At 43.2% G+C, this 26644-nt stretch overlaps 1 pseudogene; it reads left to right on the top strand.

Moving 5' to 3' along the window:
• LOC141141220 (transient receptor potential cation channel subfamily V member 5-like) overlaps positions 1 to 22778 on the top strand; it is a 49527-nt pseudogene extending 26749 nt beyond the window's left edge.
• The last annotated feature ends 3866 nt before the right edge of the window (positions 22779 to 26644 follow it).

Here is a 26644-nt window from a genome sequence, read left to right as displayed (position 1 = left end):
GCGATGGGCCCCGCGTGACCACCGTGACCATCTTTGGTGAGGGCAGAGCTTATTTAGGCCACTGGCCCCCTGACTTTTCACGCATTATGCAAGCAGTTATTGTAGAGGCAGGTTCCCCATCTGTCAGGGACATTGTATAGCAACAGTGAGAGCTTCCAGAGGAGTAAAGAAAGTGCAGGGACTCCGCTATCTCCATCTAGGAAGCTTCCAATTTGTGTTGGAACGGCCAGGCCCCATTCCCGCTCCTTGTGGCAGAAGCTGTCGGGCATCTCTTCAAAGGGCAGTACTGCTGAAACTATCCCCCCGTAAGTGACTCTGGACAGGTGTGCTCTCCCACCAGGCCTGATTGTACTGGTTGTGAAGTTCTGCAATATACAGTTCATACTATTCAGCCTCTATGTGTTCTCTGCCACTGACACACCATGCTGCACCCTGCTTACAAGCCTTGATCTTCTTCCTGGTTTGTGATTGTGCAGTAGAACACCATAGGCTTATCTGGGGTAATTTCACAAGCATCTCTTGGACTGGGAAATATCCCCTCACAATTCTCATAGAACACCTAGATAGAAAGAACCAGGAAGGAAGGATTTAAACATTATGGGGGACCAGGGTGGGGGTTAGTTAAGGTCAGGGAGGAGCAAAAAGATAAACTATTTAAATGCTTGCCTATTTTTTTTTTTTAATTAGCAATAATCGCGCCTCAGATAAACCTCATTGGCTACTACTGCCATTATGCAAAGCTATCTTTTAAAGTTTTTTTTTTTTAAGTTTTAGTTTTGAATAGAATAAGGAACCTCTTTTAGATTTTCATCGCTGTTTATGCCCCATTGCGGAGATTTTCCCTCGCTTTCCATCCCACACAAAAAAGTGTAATGAAATCTCACCAAAACTAGGGGAAAACCCTAAAATATGCTGAATCACACACTGGTGGCCCAGGTTGAAATTGATGCAGCTGGGGCATGTGTATAGCCCTGTCAGGCTGTAATTTCAGAAGCCTGGTAGACTGCTGGGGTGCTAGTTTTTACTGTCCCCGGGCCGCCATTGTGAAAGATCTTTAACTGTTTTTTTTCTTCCTCCTTGTGACATCCTCCATGAGCTCCTGAGCCCCCACCCCCAACACTTCTGTTTATTTGGGACGTCAGTGTACATTAGTTGCAGTCACGTGCACTACCCTATGCACACTGTAAATCCCATAGTCCATAGTCAATCTTGGGAGCAAGCAAGAGAGTGTGGCTATACTCCTACATACAGTGGGACCATAGAGGATGAATATAGCCATCCTCTAACAGGAAGTTGGATCACAGCAGAAAAAAAAAAAAAATTGGCTATTCGGAGGAGGCTGAGTGCAATAGACTGTACTTTATAAGTTAAGAATTCTTTCTTTCTAACCCAGAGTTTAGTGTCACTCTAAGCTTTGCCAGTGATTGGGTTGCATTAACTTAGTGTTACTATTGTATAAAAGCATCCTGTGACAGAAGGACAGTGGGGGCTAGGAGAATGTAATTTCCCTACACTGACGCAATGTGCAAGTGTAGTGCCAGCTATCTCATGTGTTTGCTAATTTGTTGGCGCCTGTGTCAGGTTTCCACATAAAAGAACCATGTTTCATTCTGACTATCAAGACGCATTATGTTTTTCTAAGCAAAATGAGCAATGTTTATCATCTCCCACATGTGTAGGATTACCCTTTCTGTTACTGCACTTTCCTAGCAACTAAATCGAGCCGACTTCTTTGTCTTTCTATAGCTTCAAAGCTATTAACCCTAATAAAGTGCCCACCGTCTGCCAGCTGCCTCATTCCATTTTATTACTATGTTAATTCACAGTAACTCCTCTACTTTGTTTCTAAATATCATATGACAAGCCGCCTGGCACTTCTTCCTGGTGAAAGTTGCTGTCAGTGGATTTTAATAGACTACAAATTGACTGACTCTGTTTTGAATCAGCAGTACGAGGTTGCCTCGGTAACTCAAAGGTCTTTTGACTGTGGCCTATTAAATTAAGATTTCCCTATCAGTTCTGCTTAATTTTCTCAGCATTCCTGATATCTCAGTATATATAAAAGAAGTAGAAAGCATATCAAAAACACATCAACTACGTGAGTCCTCACCCTCTTTGTGCTGTGCTGACTTATTTCTGGAAAATGATTTACATGCCCGCTAACGAGTTGGTGTTTTCCGTAGGGTGGGTATATTCGCTGTTAATTTTCTCCGCTGCGGTACTCAGAGTTCTTGGGCATGAGGCAGAAGCAATTCCACTTTCTCTGGCTTTAATAATTGGATGGTGCAATTCAATCTACTTTGCCAGAGGATTTAAAATGCTGGGCCAATTTTCAATAATGATTCAGAAGGTAAGATGCCTGAATGTGCTTAATGGAAACAGAGCAGCATATAACTAATGTGACCCCATTTATCTTCCTCTACACAAGTGGAGTACTCTGTATACCTCTGGGATTCAGCTAAAGCTACAGCAAGCACAGAGACTTTATATACTGCATACTCCTGCAAAGAATATACTGGAGGTTAGTCTGGGAAGATATGCTGTCTTAGGGCAGTCGGGTGACTATGTGAATGATGTAGGCGTTAATGTTATTTCACAAGCTGAGCTAGGTCCAGCCAATTGCTGATCACTGAGATGCTTATAGCACTATTAGCATGCTGTATGCAGACGGTCATGCCACAATAATTAGGAATCAATTCAGCATGGCAGTACAATGATGTCATTTTCTTTTTTGATGTTAACAATGGCCCAGAGTTGGCTTTTAAGAGATGGTTTTTTTTTTTTACTAGTTCCTATTGCTTAATATATCATTTGAGTGCCATCATTCCTTCTGCATTAATACGTGGAAAGATCCCTTAAAGTGTATCTATGTATATGGATGCTTAAAGTAGAAAAAGAGGCCCTGCTGTGAAACTGCATGCAGTAAGTAGCCTGGATTAAATTGGTTGTAAACCTCTGAAATGAAAAAGGAGCAAAGCATATCCATCTATAGCATGTACTTGCCTTAATCCAAAGCACCTAGTGTGATTTCTCTTTGCATTGCCATTCACTGAGCAACTCTAAAGCCCTGTACACACGATTGGACATTCCGACAACAAAACCATGGATTTTTTTCTGACGGATGTTGGCTCAAACTTGTCTTGCATACACACGGTCATACAAATGTTGTTGGAAATTCCAATAGGCAAGAACACGCTGACGTACAACACAGACAACGGAAGTATAAAAAGGAAGTTCGATACCAAGTGCGCCACCCTTTGGGCTCCTTCTGCTAATCTCGTGTTTGCAGAAGTTTGGTGAGAGACGATTCGCGTTTTTCAGCCTCGTGCTTTTCAGCCTCGTGCTTTTCAGTTCGTTACTGCTCTTCAGTTTGTGCTTGTGGGTTTGTATCTGTTCTTCAGTGTATGTTGTCAGTTCGTATCTGTTTTTCAGTGCGTTCCTGTCCGCTCGTTTATGATTTTCAGATCGTTCTTCTCAGGTTCTTTCTGATTTTCAGTGCGTTCTGTTAGTACGTTCTGACCAGCTGACTGTTTTCAAGCCATGTTGCGGGTACGTACTCATCGTAGAGTTCGTGCTGTGCAGAGGCTTGATGTTGGAGTTCTTTCTTTGACCCAAGTCCAGTCCATGAACAGGGCAAGGAGGAGTTCATGGACAAAGAATTGGTTGATCCAGCATGACTAATTCTTGGACATTCCTTTGTTGTGGGAGATCCAGGAGAATAATTCTGATGATTTCAGGAATTATCTCCGGATGACAGACCCCATTTTTCACCGTTTGTTGGCTTTACTGTCCCCTTATATTACAAAGCAGGACACCTGCGTGTGGCAAGCTATCACTCCGGAGCAGAGGCTCATGGCCACCTTGTGGTACTTGATGATGGGGAGAAGTCTGCAGGACATCAAGTTCTCGACAGACATCTCCCCCCAGGCTCTGGGGATCATTATTCCAGAGACCTGTTCTGCCATCATACAGGTCCTGCGGAAGGACTATATTAAGGTACATTTTCTCCTTTAACATCACATTCTATGTATTTAATGTTTGCTAATGTATTTTATTTATTTCATCATTCCCTAATTACCATGATTGTAATATGCTGTGAATGTCTTCTTTGTCCTCATGCATGCTGGAAGCTTTTAAAGTTCCTTTTTTGTCCTTCATGCATATTTGCCTTCACTAACCTCCCCAGCATGCTATCCTGGGCCCATATACACCTAGCCTAGTCATTTAACAATGTATTTTGTCAGCTCCATTGTAGTGCTTACCCTAAACACCCCCTAAAATGTGTACAAATGTTATTTCTGTCCTTAAATTCATGCATAGTGCAAGAGGCTTTTTTTGGGGGGGCCCAAACTCATTTGGAACCCTCCCTCCCCCCCCAACCGCTAAGTCAACCGATACCAATACTCTATCTGCTGACTTTGCCAAACCCATACACACTATACCTACCTCTTTTGTGGTCATATTTATGGATGAATTCACCAAAGCATATAGTGCAAGGGCCTGCCTGAATACTTTGAAATGGTACTGTTTAAAGTTTTGTTCTCCTATTATCTTGGTATCATAGGTAATTGCAGAATGTAAAAATGTGCTTCAATTAGGACAGTGTGTATTCATATTTTTGGATTATGACACTTCTTACCTGTCCAGTGGGCTGCCAATAGTGTAAGTAATGAGCGGCTGGCCAAAGTACCACACATTATCTATGCATTCAGCTCTCAATGAAGTGGAGAGGGTTACCTGTCCAAAACATTTCCCCCCCACCATAAAATTTTTACAATGGGCCATCAGAGGGGGGTGAGGAATCTGATAAGTGGACCTTATACTTTTGTCTTAAAATACTAATTTCAATAAATGTTATACTTATGTTGGCCAAGAATGTTTGTGTCAAATCTGCTTGCAATGTTATGTGCAAAAGTACAATTTTTTTTTCTTGTTTGACTCCACAGTTTCCTTCAAACCCACAGGAATGGCAGACTGTGGCATCCCAGTTTGCTCAGCAGTGGGACTTTCCTAACTGCAGAGGGGCAATCGATGGGAAGCATGTCCACATCGTCCCCCCCCCCATACAATGTATGTAGCGCATTAATGATAAAAATAATTATCCTTTTTGGCTCCATGAATTAATTGCTTTGAGTCCCTAAAGTGGCGTGATTGGGGCAAATTTTAGAGCACTGTGGTTATTTACTAAAGGAAAATCCACTTTGCACTACAAGTGCACTGCAAGTGCACTTGAAAGTGCACTGAGACTGCACTGAAAGTGCACTTGTAGTGCAAAGTGGATTTGCCTTTAGTAAATACCCCCATTGTCACTGTAACTACACCAACTTACTCTAAAAACTGGTATTGAGCATTGAAAGAAGAAGCCACACATTGTTGAGTATAAAACATTTTACTAAAAGCACATTCACATGTGCATTAGAAAAGGGTTTTTTAAGAAACCAACATCTTTGGTGTATAACATTTTTATGTTTGACAGTAGAAATATCATTTTTTGGGTTAAACAGGCATGTTTAAAACCATAACAGACACAACTCAGGAACTTACAAAGTTCAACTTGGATAAATTGATGGCAATATGTGACATTAGTATGTCATAACTGTGTTGATCTTGCCTTTTATCAGATGGGGTGATGTCACCCCTGTAAAAGCCAAATTTTGAAGATGCACACAAATTGAGAGTGAAAATGTGGATTTCTCTCCTGATCCCATGCCTAATGTCAACATGTGCTAGCTCCCATCATGGGGGATCAAAGGACGTGTTTCGGGGGTGCAACCCCTTCCTCTCATGTACTTTAGTTGCGAGGAAGGGGTTGCACCCACAAAACGCGTACATTGATATCCCATGATGGCAGATAGCACATGTTGACACACTGGGAGTTATTTACTAAAGGAAAATCCGCTGTGCACTGAAAGTGCACTTGAAAGTAAAGTCGCTGTAGATCCGAGGGGGAAATGCAAGGAAGATAAAAAACAGCATTTTAGCTTACACATAATTGGATGATAAAATCAGCAGAGCTTCCCCTCATTTCAGATCTACCCCTTAGATTTAGAGCGACTGCACTTTCAAGTGCACTTGCAGTGCAAAGTGGATTTTCCTTTCGTAAATAACCCCCACTGTGTGCATCTTCCAAATTTGGCTTTCAAATTACTTTAAATCTTTTTAAAATGAAAAAATATAATGACAAAATGTAAAAATGTTTGGGTGTTTTATATTCTGCCTAAAACATCAATGATTTTGTTGAGTCTTTTTTCAACATCATTGATGTTTTCCTTTATCTTCTCTAATTCCCGATTGCTCCACCATGATCTCCCCCGATGAGGATCTGTGCACTTGCAGGGTGAAATGAGTTTCTTCTTCCAGAACATCCAGCACAAAAAGTTTTGATTGACTTATGTTCTTGGACATGTAATTGCCATCATCCCATATAATATTTAAAAAATATGAAAAAAAACTCTATTTTGGAATTTTTAAGGCAATAAAGAAGATTGGATTTTAGATAAAATTCATTTATTATAAACATAGATAGAAAAATTCATTGTATCTGTACATATTACCAACATTGCATACATTTAAAATTACTTTGCCTATTGGGAAATTGAAAGTGACACAGCCTACTACATAATTCAGTGACCACTGATACAAAAAGGTGGCGCTGAGTAGCAGTAATCCAACGCTTTTCAAAAAATCTTATTCAATAGATCTTCATCAGGGATATTGCATCACTATCTGCAAAAAATCAAAATTGCAATGTTATATAATACATGTAAATATCGTCTTTAATATAAGTGGACACAAATAATCTAATATTGTATCCACTAAATAACTTACATTTTCCATATGCATTCAAAAAATAACAGGTGCATTCCCAAGGTCAGAGCAGGAAAGAGTCCAGAATCCACCATTGATCAAAGACTGCCATTCATCCTCTACAGGACGGCTGGATGCAAACGAATCCCAATAAAGGCATTCCAAAAAACATGACTTAGTAGCTGTATAAAGATATTATTAAAAGAGTAGGAAAAACCCTCCATTCATCAAAATACCAAGTTATATCCAAAAAAAAAAAAAGGGAACCAACACTTACTTTGTGCTATATAGAGTATAGAGACTCCTCCAGGTCCCAACCAGACCATACAATAGAGACGCCCAAGTGGTTGTAAGCTCCTCCGCTAAAGAAACTGAGGTGAAGAATGGCGCCATATGCCATCCCTGGCATCCCTTTATGTGGTCCAGGTCGTGAAATGAAGACATGACGCACCTCCGCAATGAGGTCACACGTCCCGCCGTCTGACGACGGCCGTCACGTGACGCAATCGTGGCCCGTAAGGCCGTCAAACCATGGCCAGAACTTGGTGCCATGTCATATCCTGTTTCTCAGATGTAAACATCCAGAATCACAGGGCAGTCGCCATGTTGGAAAACGGTGGCAACAGAGCACTACACTACAGCCGCCCTAATTGCCACAAAACTTGCAGCATTACCACCGGGCCATGAATTCCAGCTGCTCCAAAATGGAACCGGTGAAGATGGTCTATGGGGATTAAAAACCACTGACACATGATACCCCAGGGCATGAAATTAAATCATGTCCTGGGGGAAAGGAGGCCGCCGTGCTAAATAACACGGTGGCTCCCCGTGTCGGGTAGGGATCAGTATAAGCAGAAGTCGGAATTCCCTTAAAAAAACAAAAACAGAGAACAAAGGGATAAAGGAAACATAACCTTTCCAGACACTGGGAATGCTTCCTGTTGTACATACAGTCTAGACCAGGGTTTCTCAACTCCAGTCCTCAAGGCGCCCCAACAGGTCATGTTTTCAGGATTTCCATTATTTCGCACAGGTGATTTGATCAGTTTCACTGCCTTAGTAATTACCACAGCTGTTTTATCTGAGGGAAATCCTGAAAACATGACCTGTTGGGGCGCCTTGAGGACTGGAGTTGAGAAACACTGGTCTAGACCAAGGGTCTTCAAACTACGGCCCTCCAGTTGTTCAAGAACTACACTTCCCATCATGCCTAGTCATGTCTGTGAATGTCAGAGTTTTACAATGCCTCATGGGATGTGTAGTTCTGCAACAGCTGGAGGGCCGTAGTTTGAGGAGCCGTGGTCTAGACCTTATTATGCATAATATCCTCCTATGGGTAATCTTGGTCCAAGGTACCTAGTTAACAGAGTAAAAAGCAATCAAAAAATACATATTGTAGCTATGAAACCCTCAAAGTGTGCATCCAATATTCAAAAAATCACAACGATAAGGGGGTCCAAAGGGGTAGCCCAAGCAAGGAGAAACAAAAGAAAAATGCCTAGAGTAGAATATATCCAGAGGATACTAGCCCTAATTTATAAAATCACAATCCCCATTAATCTGACAAAATCAGTCCTCCCTGATATTATTGAAAGATAGACGTTTTGAAGTTGCTTATGTATCTAAAATTCCCAAAAACCATGGAAACCATGGAAACTAAAACCATCCAAAAAGGGTCTGAAGCTTTCAACTTCATTTAGGCCTGGGGGGGTTGTGGCTCTTAAGTATGTGGTCCAGCGCATTTCGCACTGGAGCAGAACTTTGTTCCATTTGCCCCCTCTGATAGGTATATGTAGCCCAAAGGTAAATAAAGATTACCTATACAATGCTATGTATATATTTCTCCACTCGCTTGCCAAACTCTTGCCGGGTTTTGCCCACATAGAAGGCACTGCACTGGCACTGCATGAGGTAGACGACGCCTTGCATCCTACAATTTGTGAAATGTTTTAAACAGAAGGTCTCCCCATTCGGCAGTGCCAGTGAGGTCCTCCTCCCTATAACCACACATTGTGAGCAGGATCCAGAGGGGTAAGTACCCCAAGTTTTACATGGGTCTTTTCTCAGATTTCCCTTGTATTCGCTCTGTGTTAATATTTTTCCAATTGATCCTGCTTTTCCCCAGGACATGATTTCATTTCATGCCCTGGGGTATCATGTGTCGGTGGTTTTTAGTTCCCATTGACCATCTCCACCAGTTCCATTTTGGAGCAGCTGGAATTCATGGCCAGGTGGTTATGCTGCAAGTTTTGTGGCAATAAGGGCGGCTGTAGCGTGGCACTCTGTTGCCGCTGTTTTCCAACATGTGAAACAGGATATGACGTGGCACCATGTCCTGGCCGCAGTTTGACGGCCTTATGGGCTGCGATTGCGTCAAGTGACGGCCGTCGTCCCATGGCGGGACATGTGACGTCATCGCAGAGGCACAGCGCATCTTCATTTTGCACCCTGGACCACATAAAGGGATGCCAGGGACAGCATACGGCGCCATTCTTCACCTCTGTTTCTTTAGCGGAGGAGCTTACACCCACTTGGGGGTCTCTATTGTATGGTCCGGTTGGGACCTGGAGGAGTCTCTATACTCTATATAGCACAAAGTAAGTGTCGGTTCCCCATTCTTTTGGGATATAACTTAGTATTTTGATGAATGGAGGGTTTTTCTTACTCTTCCAATAATATCTTTATACAGCTACTAAGCCAAGTTTTTTGGAATGCCTTTATTGGGATTCTTCTGCATCACGCTGTCCTGTAGAGGATGAATGGCAGTCTTTGATCAATGGTGGATTCTGGACTCTTTCCTGCTCTGACCTTGGGAATGCACCTGTTATTATTTTTTGAATGCGTATGGAAAATGTAAGTTATTCAGTGGATACAATATTAGATCATTTGTGTCCACTTATATTAAAGACGATATTTACATGTATTATATAACATTGCAATTTTGATTTTTTGTAGATAGTGATGCAATATCCCTGATGAAGATCTACTGAATAAGATTTATTGAAACACATTGGATTACTGCTACTCTGCGCCACCTTTTTGTATCAGTGGTCACTGAATTATGTAGCAGGCTGTTTCCCTTTCAATTTCCCAATAGGCAATATGATTTTAAACTTATGCAATGTTGGTAATATGTACAGATACAATGATTTTTTCTATCTATGTTTATAATAAATGAATTTTATCTAAAATCCAATCTTCTTTATTGCCTTAAAAATCCCAAAATAGAGTTTTTTTTCATATTTTTTGAACATCCACCACATCACCTAAAAATAAAAAAACACACCATGTATTATAAATATGCCGGCATACATCTATTAACTGAAGCTGTAGTCTCAGACACTGACCTGTTGTGGTCACTATTTCACCCAATTCCAGAACCTCTCCCTCCACATCTTCTTTAGGGTGTGTGGGGATTTCCCCTTCTTTAGGAGGTGTGGTGTTCTTGGTGTCCTCAGATGTCCCGAGTCTTTTCTCCCCTATGTGAATTAAAAATAAGGTATACTTAGCACACAGATATTTGAGGCAAGAAATAGGAATATGAAACATTGCTTGGAAGTGTCATACAATTGTCTGTTTTGGCAGAGTTCCAAGCTGAAAACATGTTTTTTTCCCTTTCTAAAGCTGGAATACTTACCTTTTTTTGTTATTAAAGTTTCACAGATGGAGAGACCCCTAGTATCCACTAGAGCACCTGCATGGGACACCCTAAAAAGAGTGTTCTGGTGTCTCACACTAGTGCTCCTGCGTCCAGATGTGTAAACAGCTGCTAAGTGTCCTCTCCTTACACTGGATCAAGTTTGCATTTCATTCTAGTTACAAACACATCTAGACAATGTACTAAATTTCTTTTCATACAAATAGGCCTGAACAAATGAAGTTAACCTGCATCTGCTAAAAACATTGTATTAGGGGTTGAATGAATGATGTTTACTACAGACAAATGATGTTTACTACGACGATCTAACTAACGATGTTTACTACGGACGATTAGTGTCCCCACGCCATTTTAAAATGTACAACAGTAAAGAAAAGCACATGGAGCAGCATGCAAGTAATAATAATTGGAACACATGACAAAATACTTACTTTTTTGCAGCACTCTCTTGATCCTTGTGTACTGATCCTGCTCCCTCAATTTGAGATCTGACCAGAGTTTCCTCAATTGCTCCTTGGATTGTCGTACCCCAAAATTCTTCTGCAGACTTCTCACAACTTTAGTCATGATCTTGGCCTTTCTCACATTTGGGTTGTTGTACTGTCTATACTTCCCATCTTAGTGAACAGGCCTCCCCTGTGTTGGATTTAGGGCAAATTTGAGATGTTTTTGGCAGGCTTTATGCCTGTGTATGGGTAAGGGGTCAGTTTTTACAGTATTTTCTCTGCAAGTGTAGATGGAGGTATGTATGTAGAGGTTCTGTCTTGTTATCTTGACTATACAACTGGGACTTAGCCTATTTAGAAGCTTTTGAAGGGGCATTACATATTGGTAAATGTAATACCTTCCTGCAGACCCGCACACGTGTCTCTGGCTGCTCCACTTGGCTCCCTTGCACCATGACATCACATGACACACTCAGGCACGCCTCTGCCAGACCCACTGGCACTGCTCAAACACACTGTAGCAGACACTCAAATGGTCTTGGCCGACTCCGGACTGTAACTGCGCTTGTGCAGTTCTGAGCCGAGCATCACAGCCATATTTTTTACTAGCCAGAGAAAAAGTGCCCGCTTTTTACTGGCTGCCAATAAAAATACTGATGGTTGGCAACACAGCTGTACTGTCCTTCACAGGCCTGCTTTGTATCAAGTGTTACTCACTGATAAGCTTTATTTGGAAAAAACACAGATCATACATTCACAGATTACTAGTAAGAGTTCCTACAGCGTAACTAATTTGGAGTTTGTCTTTTTCTAAAGTCTTAACGTACATCATTAAATACGAGATTGTGGTGTATAGAAATATGCTTTGCATTATCAAAAGCAGAATACAGATACTGTTAGCTGCAAAACTGATCCTTGTCAGTTATAGAGTACAAAAACTCATTACTAATATGAATTTGGATATTTTGTTTTCCAGCTGTGGAATAAACCACTGGTACTTCTAATTTTCAAGGAATCTTCTTAAGATCCTTCTACTGCTTTGTCTAGCTATATCCTCTGACACAGAGTGAACCTCTAATAGTCACATAACCCTGAAAATGTAATAGAAAAGTTTCCATCTAAATTACTTTTAATGAAATGTGTTCCTGGTAATCATTCGAGTAATTAGAGATAAGTGAAACATTACAGATCCACCTCGTTCTTGACTTTTGATATGCAAATCAGAAATCTACAAAGTTAATGATGAGTCCAGTGGATCTACTCAATTATTTCTAGCCATTTTGAGAGTATCTGGTTTATCCGTTTCTCAATTTAACCATCCAAGACCAGTAAGAGGCAGACAATCCAAGCCAACTCTGAATTCATAATGATTAGTTCACTCATGTTTAATAACAAAGGTAGCAGCGCTGATATCCCAAGTGAGTAATTAGTGTTTAAATATAAGATAAACCTTAAAAAATTTACTATAACAAATTGTATATACCCAAGAACTTAATAAAATAAACCAACACTGAATGAATTATACAGCATTAATTAAATGAAAATTAGTCCATGAAAAGTGTGTGGAAAGGCCTTAGGCCCAAATCCCGGTCTTCTAAGTGGAATGAATATAATGATTATGTGAAAAATTCCTCCACCGCACCACCGTGATAGCTCAGTAAAAAATGCACGCTTACCACAAGGCAAGCCCAAAGAAACTTGCGACCTTAACCTGGTCGGGGCCTTTATCTGGATGGAATGGTTGGACAACAATACTTCACTGCCTTTATCCAGAGGGGATGATGAAAACCACTGCTCCACCAAGCCACAAGGGATCGGTCACACCATGGAGGGATGTAAATGCAAAGTGTAGTGGAAACAAAGCAGCATAAAAATCAGCCGGCCGGCTAAAGCAATCACCCGTCCTGCAGACGGTACATGCGGAACGTCAGCACGTCAGCTCCTCCCAACGTGCGTTTCGTCACACTCTGACATCATCTGGGGCACGGGCAACGCACTGACGTGTCGCACATAAATAACACAACAGTAAAACCAAGCCTCGATGTGAATCAGGACCGGAAATCACCTTGCGCTTCACACAAGCCATAGCGGGATGTTAAGGAACCATCTTGAATATGGGAAATTTGCCAAAACGGGAAGTGAAAAGTTCATGATATAGAAATCACAGTGAATTTAAAAATAAATGGAGATACGCTCCAACCAAACACCCAACTTTTCTCAATTAGGATATATATGCAATCCCAAAGAAAGTTTAATTATGATATTGGGTAGATGTGAGGTATTAATAGTTAGTAAAACATCGCATTACTCTCCAAATTATAAAGTATATGCCCTATCAAGGCTACTATAAAAATAATTCCAGAAAAGTTGGAAGTATGTGTAGGAAAAAATGTACCTAAAAGTTTTCTCCACACCTTACATGTGGATATAAAAAATATAAATGTCAAAAAATAAGCACCAAGAATAATTTATTTTAATGTAAATAGAAATATCAATTAAATAGTATATTACAGATAAAAATATATAAAAAAATATATATAAAAGAAAAAAAATATTTTTAATATAAATAAAAATAAATAAAAAATATGTGGAAAAATAGATGTTAGGGACTGGGAAAACACCACTGCCAATGGACACACCCATGTTATGGGTACGTGTTTTGGTTACCCAACTCTCGGAAAGATATGTAAAAATAGATATGTAAAAATAGAATCCCTGTGAAGGGAAGCAAAAAATGATTTCCGCTACCTCACAGGGAGAAATTAATACAACATATAAAAATAAACCATATAAAAATCCCCATTGGAAAACATCTTATAATGTAGTAAATAACAAATAGATGATTCAAAATAGACAGTCCTCAACAGACAATCACCCAAAACTAAATAGGATCCCTGTAAATGGAAGCAAAAAATGATTTCCGCTACCTCACAAAGAGAAATTAATACAACATATAAAAATAAACCATATAAAGATCCCCATTGGAAAACATCTTATAATGTAGTGAATAACAGATAGATGATTCAAAATAGACAGTCCTCAACTGACTCATGTTTACTAATAATGTTTCTTCCACAGTTCACTAATGCATGCATCTCCTCTTGCATTTCCCTTCTTGCAGATAATATTTGCTAATCTTTTATGTTGGTTTTGCTTAGTGTTCATAATAATAATTGGCTTTAGCTTTCTTTTTTTTTTACAAACAAGTGATTTAGCATGCTACATCATAATCAAATGAAATAAAGCAGTTTAATAATTTTATATATATATATATATATATATATATATATATATATATATATATATATATATATATATATATATATATATATATATATATATATATATACACAGTATTTCACAAAAGTGATTACACCCCTCACATTTTTGTAAATATTTTATTATATCTTTATTATATCTAGTCAACAAGCCAGGTCAGGATACAAATGTAAACACAAAATCAGGTTAACTGCTTGCCGACCAGCGTACACCAATGTACGTTGGCAGAATGGCGCTGGTAGGCAAAAGGGCGTACAGGTATGTCCCCTTTAAGAAGCGGTGTCGCAGGCACATACCCTCCGCGGTTTCCATGACCGTGACCGCGGGTCCCGCGGACTCGATGTCCGCCGGGTGCCTGCGATCGTGTCACGGAGAGGAAGAACGGGAAGATGCTTTTGTAAACAAAGCATTTCCCCGTTCTGCCTAGTGACAGGACAGAGATCACAGCTCTCTGTCATCGAGAGCAGTGATCACTGTCCTGTGTGTTAAAGCCCAGCCCCCTCACAGTTAGAATCACTCCCTAGGACACACTTAACCCCTTCACTGCCCCCTAGTGGTTAACCCCTTCACTGCCAGTGTCATTTACACAGTAATCAATGCATTTTTATAGCATTGATCGCTGTATAAATGACAATGGTCCCAAAATAGTGTCAAAAATGTCCAATGTGTCCGCCATAATGTCGCAGTCTCTATAAAAATCGCAGATCGACGCCATTACTGATAAAACAAAAATTAAAAATAAAAATGCCATAAAACTATCCCCTATTTTGTAGACGCTATACATTTTGCGCAAACCAATCAATATACGCTTATTGCGATTTTTTTTTTACCAAAAATATGTAGAAGAATACATATCAGCCTAAACTGAGGAAAAAAGTTTTTTTATATATTTTTGGGGGATATTTTTTTTCAAAATTGACACTCTTTTTTGGTTATAGCGCAAAAAATAAAAACCACAGATGCAATCAAATACCACCAAAAGAAAGCTCTATTTGTGGGAAAAAAAGGACGTCAATTTTGTTTGGGTACAACTTCGCACGACCGCGCAATTGCCAGTTAAGGTGACGCAGTGCCGAATCGCAAAAAGGTGCTCTGGTCAGGAAGGGGGTAAAATCCTCAGGGGCTGAAGTGGTTAAAGGCTTAGGGAGCTGACGACCACTCAGCAATGATACTGAGTCTTGCAATGCTTTAATTAGGACACTGGGCACCAAAGTCAATTTAAACGTGCATGTTCACCCTCTTACCACATTAATGCTCAAGCATGTGCACGTGGAGATGCACACACGTGTAGTTGTAAGGACCGTTCTGCACACATGCATATTTCTTTGAGTGCGGGCATGAGCTCAGTTTTCCAGGCACTGATGTTATTAGCCCTCCATAGTCCTGCATTGGACGTGATGACACTGAGAGACAGTCCACTGCTGGAGTGTATTTCCTGGAGCTTTGCTTTAGGAAATTGTGTGTCTATAGATCAAGCAAGACCAGGAAATGTATATACAGTATCTCACAAAAGTAAGTACACCCCTCACATTTTTGTAAATATTTTATTATATCTTTTCATGTGACAACACTGGCCGGGTATGTAAGGGGGGACAGTTGAGTAGGGCTCCCAGTACTAATTGAACAGTGAGGGGTGCAGTGTTCTATGGGGTGGGGGCAGGGTATATAGTGAGGGGTGCAGTGTTCTATGAGGTGGGGGCAGTGTGAACAGTGAGGGGTGCAGTGTTCTATGAGGTGGGTGCAGGGTGAACAGTGAGGATTGCAGTGTTCTATGAGGTGGGGGCAGGGTGATCAGTGAGGGGTACAGTGGTATATGGGGTGAGGGCAGGGTGAACAGCGAGGAGTACAGTGTTCTATGAGGTGGGGGCAGGGTGTATAGTGAGGGGCGCAGTGTTCTATGAGGTGGGGGCAGTGTGAACAGTGAGGGGTGCAGTGTTCTATGGGGTGGGGGCAGGGTATATAGTGAGGGGCGCAGTGTTCTATGAGGTGGGGGCAGTGTGAACAGTGAGGGGTGCAGTGTTCTATGAGGTGGGTGCAGGGTGAACAGTGAGAAGTGTAGTGTTCTATGAGGTGGGGGCAGGGTATATAGTGAGGGCGCAGTGTTCTATGAGGTGGGGGCAGGGTGATCAGTGAGGGGTACAGTGGTATATGGGGTGAGGGCAGGGTGAACAGTGAGGAGTACAGTGTTCTATGAGGTGGGGGCGGGGTGTATAGTGAGGGGCGCAGTGTTCTATGAGGTTGGGGCGGTGTGAACAGTGAGGGGTGCAGTGTTCTATGAGGTGGGTGCAGGGTGAACAGTGAGGAGTGCAGTGTTCTGTGGGGTGGGGGCAGGGTATATAGTGAGGGGCGCAGTGTTCTATGAGGTGGGGGCAGTGTGAACAGTGAGGGGTGCAGTGTTCTATGAGGTGGGTGCAGGGTGATCAGTGAGGGGTACAGTGGTATATGGGGTGAGGGCAGGGTGAACAGTGAGGGGTACAGTGTTCTATGAGGTAGGGGCAGTGTGAACAGTGAGGGGTGCAGTGTTCTATGAGGTGGGGGCAGTGTGAACAGTGAAGGGTGCAGTGTTCTATGAGGTGGGTGCAGGGTGAACAGTGAGGAGTGCAGTGTTCTATGAGGTGGGTGCAGGGTGATCAGTGAGGGGTACAGTGGTATATGGGGTGAGGGCAGGGTGAACAGCGAGGGGTACAGTGTTCTATGAGGTGGGGGCAGGGTGTATAGTGAGGGGAGCAGTGTTCTATGAGGTGGGGGCAGTGTGAACAGTGAGGGGTACAGTGTTCTATGAGGTGGGGGTGGGGTGTATAGTGAGGGGCGCAGTGTTCTATGAGGTGGGGGCAGGGTGTATAGTGAGGGGTGCAGTGTTCTATTAGGTGGGGGCAGTTTGAACAGTGAGGGGTACAGTGGTATATGGGGTGAGGGCAGGGTGAACAGTGAGGGATACAGTGTTTTATGAGGTGGGTGCAGGGTGAACAGTGAGAAGTGCAGTGTTCTATGAGGTGGGGGCAGGGTATATAGTGAGGGGCGCAGTGTTCTATGAGGTGGGGGCAGTGTGAACAGTGAGGAGTGCAGTGTTCTATGAGGTGGGTGCAGGGTGATCAGTGAGGGGTACAGTGGTATATGGGGTGAGGTCAGGGTGAACAGCGAGGGGTACAGTGTTCTATGAGGTGGGGGCGGGGTGTATAGTGAGGGGAGCAGTGTTCTATGAGGTGGGGGCAGTGTGAACAGTGAGGGGTACAGTGTTCTATGAGGTGGGGGCGGGGTGTATAGTGAGGGGTGCAGTGTTCTATGAGGTGGGGGCAGTATGAACAGTGAGGCGTGCAGTGTTCTATGAGGTGGGGGCAGGGTGATCAGTGAGGGGTACAGTGGTATATGGGGTGAGGGCAGGGTGAACAGCGAGGAGTACAGTGTTTTATGAGGTGGGGGCAGGGTGTATAGTGAGGGGTGCAGTGTTCTATTAGGTGGGGGCAGTTTGAACAGTGAGGGGTACAGTGGTATATGGGGTGAGGGCAGGGTGAACAGTGAGGGATACAGTGTTTTATGAGGTGGTTGCAGGGTGAACAGTGAGAAGTGCAGTGTTCTATGAGGTGGGGGCAGGGTGATCAGTGAGGGATACAGTGTTTTATGAGGTGGGTGCAGGGTGAACAGTGAGGAGTGCAGTGTTCTATGAGGTGGGTGCAGGGTGATCAGTGAGGGGTACAGTGGTATATGGGGTGAGGGCAGGGTGAACAGCGAGGGGTACAGTGTTCTATGAGGTGGGGGCAGTGTGAACAGTGAGGGGTGCAGTGTTCTATGAGGTGGGTGCAGGGTGAACAGTGAGGAGTGCAGTGTTCTATGAGGTGGGGGCAGTGTGAACAGTGAGGGGTGCAGTGTTCTATGAGGCGGGTGCAGGGTGAACAGTGAGGAGTACAGTGTTCTATGAGGTGGGGGCAGGGTGTATAGTGAGGGGCGCAGTGTTCTATGAGGTGGGGGCAGTGTGAACAGTGAGGGGTGCAGTGTTCTATGAGTTGGGTGCAGGGTGAACAGTGAGGGGTGCAGTGTTCTATGAGGTGGGTGCAGGGTGAACAGTGAGGGGCGCAGTGTTCTATGAGGTGGGTGCAGGGTGAACAGTGAGGGGTGCAGTGTTCTATGAGGTGGGTGCAGGGTGATCAGTGAGGGGTACAGTGTTCTATGAGGTGGGGGCAGGGTGATCAGTGAGGGGTACAGTGGTATATGGGGTGAGGGCAGGGTGAACAGCGAGGAGTACAGTGTTCTATGAGGTGGGGGCAGGGTGTATAGTGAGGGGCGCAGTGTTCTATGAGGTGGGGGCAGTGTGAACAGTGAGGGGTGCAGTGTTCTATGGGGTGGGGGCAGGGTATATAGTGAGGGGCGCAGTGTTCTATGAGGTGGGGGCAGTGTGAACAGTGAGGGGTGCAGTGTTCTGTGAGGTGGGTGCAGGGTGAACAGTGAGGAGTGCAGTGTTCTATGAGGTGGGGGCAGGGTGATCAGTGAGGGGTACAGTGGTATATGGGGTGAGGGCAGGGTGAACAGTGAGGAGTACAGTGTTCTATGAGGTGGGGGCGGGGTGTATAGTGAGGGGCGCAGTGTTCTATGAGGTGGGGGCAGTGTGAACAGTGAGGGGTGCAGTGTTCTATGAGGTGGGTGCAGGGTGAACAGTGAGGAGTGCAGTGTTCTGTGGGGTGGGGGCTGGGTATATAGTGAGGGGCGCAGTGTTCTATGAGGTGGGGGCAGTATGAACAGTGAGGGGTGCAGTGTTCTATGAGGTGGGTGCAGGGTGAACAGTGAGGAGTGCAGTGTTCTGTGGGGTGGGGGCTGGGTATATAGTGAGGGGCGCAGTGTTCTATGAGGTGGGGGCAGTGTGAACAGTGAGGGGTGCAGTGTTCTATGAGGTGGGTGCAGGGTGATCAGTGAGGGGTACAGTGGTATATGGGGTGAGGGCAGGGTGAACAGCGAGGGGTACAGTGTTCTATGAGGTGGGGGCGGGGTGTATAGTGAGGGGCGCAGTGTTCTATGAGGTGGGGGCAGTGTGAACAGTGAGGGGTACAGTGTTCTATGAGGTGGGGGCAGGGTGAACAGTGAGGGGTACAGTGTTCTATGAGGTGGGGGCGGGGTGTATAGTGAGGGGCGCAGTGTTCTATGAGGTGGGGGCAGTATGAACAGTGAGGCGTGCAGTGTTCTATGAGGTGGGGGCAGTATGAACAGTGAGGGGTACAGTGTTCTATGAGGTGGGGGCAGTATGAACAGTGAGGCGTGCAGTGTTCTATGAGGTGGGGGCAGTGTGAACAGTGAGGCGTACAGTGTTCTACGAGGTGGGGGCAGTGTGAACAGTAAGGCGTACAGTGTTCTATGAGGTGGGGGCAGTGTGAACAGTGAGGGGTGCAGTGTTCTATGAGGTGGGGGCGGGGTGTATAGTGAGGGGCGCAGTGTTCTATGAGGTGGGGGCAGTGTGAACAGTGAGGGGTGCAGTGTTCTATGAGGTGGGGGCAGGGTATATAGTGAGGGGCGCAGTGTTCTATGAGGTGGGGGCAGTGTGAACAGTGAGGGGTGCAGTGTTCTATGAGGTGGGTGCAGGGTGAACAGTGAGGAGTGCAGTGTTCTATGAGGTGGGGGCAGGGTATATAGTGAGGGGTACAGTGTTCTATGAGGTGGGGGCAGGGTGATCAGTGAGGGGTACAGTGTTCTATGAGGTGGGGGCAGGGTGATCAGTGAGGGGTACAGTGGTATATGGGGTGAGGGCAGGGTGAACAGTGAGGGATACAGTGTTCTATGAGGTGGGTGCAGGGTGTATAGTGAGGGGTGCAGCGTTCTATGAGGTTGGGACAGGGTGAACAGTGAAGGGTACAGTCATCTATGGGGTGGGGCCAAACAAAACCTTTAAAAACAGTAAACAACCCCTTTAGGAAATCTCTACACAGAAAATAAATAATAGGAGAGGGGGGTATAGAGAGGGGATGGAGGATGGAGATAAATAGGGGGAAATTGACAAAGTACAATAAGGAAACCCCGGTTCCACTGCCTAGGGAAAATCCGCTTCAAGCTGTTCTTTATATTTAACAGGGAATTTAAATTGGGTCCAGTAGAACCAGGTCTTGAGGAAACATTTCTTTTGATGTTTTAGGGACAGGGTAATCTCTTTCATGGTCATAATTTCATTTACTGCCCCAATCCACTGACCAATTGAGCGATTCAGGGAGGATTTTCAATTGTCCGGAATGCAGGAACTTGGTCACATTGAGGGGGTGGACTGCCAATGATTGTTTTTATTTCTACCTGGATGGCGGGCAGAGATGTAACAAACACGCAGCCTGGTCTTCTGCAAGAGAAAGACTCGCTAGATTAGCAATCAGTTTACATATCACTTGCCAAAAGGGGCAGATTCATGGGCAAGCCTAGAAAATATGGAGTAATGTGCCCCTCATGTCTCCACACCTTCAGTAATAGGGATCGGTATTCAGAAAAAATTGTGTGCAGTTTTACTTTAACTCTGTACCATCTGTTCTGTAACCTATATCTGGATTCTTGAAACCTAGAAGAGATTGAGGATTTGTGAGCAAAATATAAAATGTGGTTCTTTTGCTCCGGATCTTTGATCACTTTCCCATGCCAGTAAGAAAAGAGGAACGTATTTCTCTGGGGGAGAGGTGAAAGTGGAGGATAGAGCTTGAAGGGTCAGACAAGTCTGCAGCAGAAGACTGAATTGTCTGTAGAAAAAAGCTGGAAACCCTTCCACATGTTCAAAGGAGCATTGACCACCTACTGGATTGAGGAGACAGATTTCTAGCCATTAGTATCCCTAAAGTTCACCAATCTAAAAGCCCACTTATGTAACAGGGCAGAGCCAGGGAGGAAAAGCAGAGTTTCAAAATTATTGGAAGCATTGGGACGTTGGGTCCAGAGATAAGGAGGGATTACCATATCTTTGCTATAGCCCTGTGGGTGCTACCAATAGTTAGGTGGTCCTTGCAGCAGAAGTGAAGCTGGTAACCAGGGAGCACCTGTAGGGGGAGGGAAGACATGGACTGTTCTAAAGACACCCAACTCTTAGATTTAGCGTGCATGATGGTAGCGACTGGGTCTGGGAATCCCATACCACCTGTATGTTTTAAAAATCTTCGGGTATGTATTCTTGGCTGACAGTCAGCCCATAAAAGCTGTTTTGCCCTTTTTGTTACATTTGCTGCTTAGACAATGATTCTTTTTACGCTACAGTGCTGTGTTGAGTTCTATAAACAGCAGTTAGTACTATAGCAATAGCGATATGACTGTGTGGTTGGCAGTTGTTATGATCTAACTTGTAGGCAGACTTGTTAGCAACACCATTTACTGTCCTACTATCCTAGGTCCTAGCCTTGGGGTCCCATGAGAGAATTTTCGGAAATGCTTGCACAAGCTCCTTTTTCTAATATCCTTATATGTTATTTTATTTTGCAACATATACCAAGATCTTTCAGGGTACCTTATCATTTAATGTGTAACTGCATTTTCTGTGCAGTTACATTTATTTTACTAATTCCCCTGCACACAATCTACCCTGTCAATCTTACACTCACCTATTCAGAAATTAAGCAAAATCTTGGGTGCATTGACTTGTCAAAATCTTCTCTTCCGGGCCTGTGCATGTGCTCCTTCCATTTATTCTTCAGGGGAGATAATTCTCTACGCATTGGTGATGTACAAACTCACCATAGAACTGAATGTACTGCAGAATGTTGTGCGCCTGCTTGGGCCTAGCAGAGAAGATTCTGATGACTCTGAGGATGCTGCATAACCAAGACCTCGCTGTACTCTTTAACCTAGATACCAGTTTACAGGTATTTTCCTGCAGCCCCATGCATTTCCAACTCTTTTGCCCTGTACACACGACCGGTTTTGCCGTCGGAATAAACTCAGAAGGTTTCTTCGACGGAACTCTGACAGAATTCCATTCAAGCGGTCTTGCCTACACATGGTCAAACCAAAGTCCGACCAAAGTCCGACCGTCCAGAACGAGGTGATGTACAGCACGTATGACGGGACTAGAAAAAGGACGTTTAATAGCCAGTAGCCAATAGCTTCTGTCTCATACTTGCTTCACAGCATGCGTCGTTTTTGGTCCGTCGGAACAGCATACAGACGATCGGTTTTCCAGATAGGAATTGGTTCCGTCGGAAATATTTAGAACATGTTCCATTTCTAGGTCCGTCAGAATTTTCTGGAAAAAAAAAGTCAGATGAGGCATACACACGATCGGAATAGATAATGGAAAGCTTCCGTCTGACTTTTTCTGTCGGACATTCCGCTCGTGTGTCTATTCTTTTTTTTTTGTTTTAATTGTTTATTTTGTTCAAGAGAGAAGCGACAATAAGAGAAGTCACATTTGTGATATTGATAGACAGCATCTCTCTTTGTGTATTCCATCCAAGTTGCGTGTTTAACAAAATATGCCTTTTCTATTTTGTTCCATGGTTGAAGAAATTTTAGATGAACATATGTCAGAAAAAATAAAGATCCCTGTAAGACTGTGTACAATATCCATGCTCTGTTGGCACAAGATTAGAAGAAATATTTCACTGATTATCAGTATGAATGATAATTCAGAAATAACAGCCGTGTAAACAACAAAGAACCTGACAACTTATATAGATAATATTATTACAATAAGCTCATTTACAGAAATGGAAGGACAAGAAATAGTGGTATTGTACATTGAAATCAGCAATTGCTTTCATTTTCCAACTTGCCAAAAAAATAATCAATTGGAATTGGATTACTTGCTATGGATAGCTATGCCTTTCTTATCTGTCTTACATCACGATTGTCCTATTATATTACACAAACATGATTCTGCCAGTATTGCTGTGCATGAAGAGATTGGAGATTACCTCATAAAATGAGATAAATGTGGGGTTTAAACAGAAAAAGTAAAATGGTATCTTGTTTTCCTGTGCAAAAATATTCAAATAAAGTGTAGAATGTAATTATTAGGCTTACCTAGAGGTATTCATATCTAGTCGATATTTCCAGAAATGATTTACTTTGCAAAACAGGCAGATGCAAATGCACAGGTTTGGAAATAGAGAAGGCTGGTCTTTGAACATTACTTTAAAGTGACTCTGTCACTCAGATATAAAGTGCAAACATCCCATTATGCCTGATTGCTGGGCCCTTTTCATTAGGCAGAGCACCTCATGTACATTTCTATTTACCAGTAACTATGATGGACTACACAAACATACACACACAGTCCCTATGCCTAGGCTCCTCTGTGTACTGCGGTCCTAACTCTATACTTTTTGAAAGTCTCTAATTTGAAGCATATATAGCAGTGGATAAATTAAAGTGATTGTAAAGGCATAAGATTTTTTACCTTCATACCATCTATATTCTGCAGCAGCCCCCCCTGATACTTACCTGAGCCCCATCTCAATCCAGCGATGTGCACGAGAGCAGCAGCTCTCCTGTGTCTTTTCCTCTTCATTGGCTGAGACAGAAGCGGGAGCCATTGACTTCCACTATTGTCAATCACAGCCAGTGAGCCAATAAGGAGAGAGCGGGGGCGGGACCAGGCTGTGCTTCATGTGCGAATGGACACACAGAGCAGCTGCTCAGGAGCGAGTCTGCTCAGGTGCCCCCACAGCAAGCTGCTTGCTATGGGGCACTTGACAGGAGGAAGGGGCTACAATCGGGGCTGCTCTGTGCAAAACTACTGCACAGAGCAGGTAAGTGTAACATCTGTGTTTTTTTTTTTAATCTGCCTTTAATATTAATTGAAAGTGATATTAATGTCTTGTTTTTTTCTGTTCAAAAATAACAAACATGTTATACTTACCTGCTCTGTGCAGTGGTTTTGCACAGAGCAGACCTGATCCTCTTCTTTTCGGGTCCCTCGCTGGAGCGCCTGGCCTCTCCCTCCTGCCAAATGCCCCCACAGCTAGCAGCTTGCTATGGGAGCACCCGAGCCGCTGCTCTATGTGTCCATTCAGACACAGAGCCATGACTGGGCCCCACCAATCTCGCCTGTCTCAGCCAATCAGGAGGGAGAGTCCCAGACAGCCGAGTCACTTGTGCAACATCGTTGGATCGAGATGGGGCTCAGGTAAGTATTAAGGGGGGCTGAGGAGGGATGCCGCACACTGAAGGTTTTTTATCTTAATGCGTAGAATGCATTAAGACAAAAAATCTTCTGCCTTTAGAACCACTTTAAGGGAAGTTTTGCCTGAAGGGAGCCCACTCCTCCAGGCACAGGAACACATTGGACGCTCAGCAAGAGCACAGTATCAGCTGGAGGCATCGAAAGTATCCCCACACCAATTCCGGCAAACAAGCTATATAAAAAGATGGCAAACACCCCAACCTATAACTAGCCTTTGCAGTAAGGTGCACATGGAAGGGAATCGCACAACACAAACAGACAAAGATTTCCCAGCACACTCACCAGCTAGCCTGCGAAATGCCCAGCAAGAGCACAGTGGCGCTGTTTTTTTTTTGTAGGTTAGCTGGTTAGTGTGCTGGGAAATATTGATCTGTGTTATGCGTTGCCCTTTCATGTGCATCTTACTGCAAAGGCTAGTTATAGGTTGAGGTGGTTGCCATCTTTTTGTATACTATAACTATGATGGATTGCCTCACTGGCCATTGTGAATGTACACAAGGGAGGAAGAAAAAGGTAAGCTTATACACTATATGAAATTAAAAAAAAGATAAATGGAACTTGTTGGAACTATTTCACACCACAGCAAGTCATATTGGTACATTTTGAAGACCAAATAAGATCTGTTTGAATGCTGTAGGCTAGAGCACCTACTTTTTACTGTTCCAGAATTATTTTTAAGGAATTACACTGGTTAATGGTGGACCTTTCCTTGACAGGTTTTAAAAACGGAAAATTGTATACTAACCTTTCCGTAATTTTCCTTTCCTGACGCATCCAATGGCAGCACACACACTGGGTTGTGATTCTGCCCCCACAACCTGATAGGACTGATTAGCTATAAGTTTTTGAAGAGGAGCCCCCCGCTGCATTCTCCTTTTTTTTTCCTCACCTGTTAGGACTGACCAGGATAAAGCATACGGACCTCTTACTGCTTTGCCCCAGCTAGGTTCAGCCTCTCCTAGTTGGAAGCCCTGACTGTACAGTCTCTAAATGAGCTTTATGCAGGGACCCCACTCTGATGGTCTCAGGGGGGTTACATTGTCTTTTTACAAGCCTTAAAACAGGCTTACACCACCACACAGCGGTGCGGTCTGTGTGCTGCCATTAGATGCGTCAGGAAAGGAAAATTACGGAAAGGTGAGTATACAATTTTCCGTTTTCCTGACGCATCATGGCAGCACACACTGGGAAATAACTCGCTACATGGGTTGGTGCTTTGCAAGAAGATTTATTTTATTCACAGGATATGGAAGAATTCGCTGTAATGATCGATCTCTGAAATTCAACAGTCGTTAAACGAGCCAGGTCTACTCTGTAGTGAGACATGAACGTAGTTCTAGAAGACCAAGTTGCTGCTTTGCAAATTGTTTCGGGAGACACTCTACAATACGCTGCCCAAGATGTCGCCACTGCCCTGGTCGACTGAGCCTTTAGGTCGTTAGGTATTGGAAGAAGCTGGATTGCATATGCCTTTTTAATGATCTTTATTAGCCAAGAGGCTATTGTCCTGAAAGAAGCTGCCTGACCTTTCTTAGGGCCGTGCTGTATGACTAGCAAGTTTTCTGTTTTTTTGAATGGGTTTTTGGCCTCCAGATATGAAGAAATAAGTGATTTAATATCTAGTGGATGTGGATTCCCTTGGCTAGTGAGGAATGCTGGTAAACTGATCTCTGGACTGAAGTGGAAAGCAGATGCCACCTTAGGTATGAATTGTTCAGATGGTGTTAATACAACTCTATCAGGATAGAACAGCAAATGAGGATCTCTTATTGAAAGTGCTTGCAGCTCGGACACTCTTTTTGCAGAAGTTATTGCCACTAAAAAGGTTAATTTGAGGGTTGGATCCCATACAGATACTGACTCCAAAGGAAAAAATGGTTCTTTTCTTTTACAAATATTTTTATTGATGGAAAAGTAGTCACAACAGATTAGTGCAGTAGTGCGATAGATACATCAAACATATGATGAAGAGGAGAATCCCAATAACGGGACACTATATACATGGTATAATAGTCATTGATACAATAAGGGAATAAAAGGTAAAAAGGAGAAAACAAAAAGAAAAAAAAATGGGGCAAAATATTAGCAGTGCGTCATAATAAAAGACCATCAATGTCGCGGAGCATGCTGTATAGAAGGCAAAAAGCTCAAGAGCTCCAAGCAACACAAAAAAAAAAGGGGGTACATACATTCAGAAATTAATTACAGATCGATTATGTGGAACAAAGAAAAATAATGTTTGATTTACTTTGTGTGATCTCCTTGTTTTAGGTTTCCTCCTTCACTGTAACCATCATCGCTAAATCGACTCCATGAAATCAGGAGTCT

This window comes from Aquarana catesbeiana, linkage group LG04 (assembly GCF_042186555.1).
Source record: "Aquarana catesbeiana isolate 2022-GZ linkage group LG04, ASM4218655v1, whole genome shotgun sequence".
In the NCBI taxonomy this organism is placed as follows: Eukaryota; Metazoa; Chordata; class Amphibia; order Anura; family Ranidae; genus Aquarana; species Aquarana catesbeiana.
Note: the sequence above shows the minus strand (reverse complement) of the source record. Positions and strands in the feature narration are given on the sequence as shown.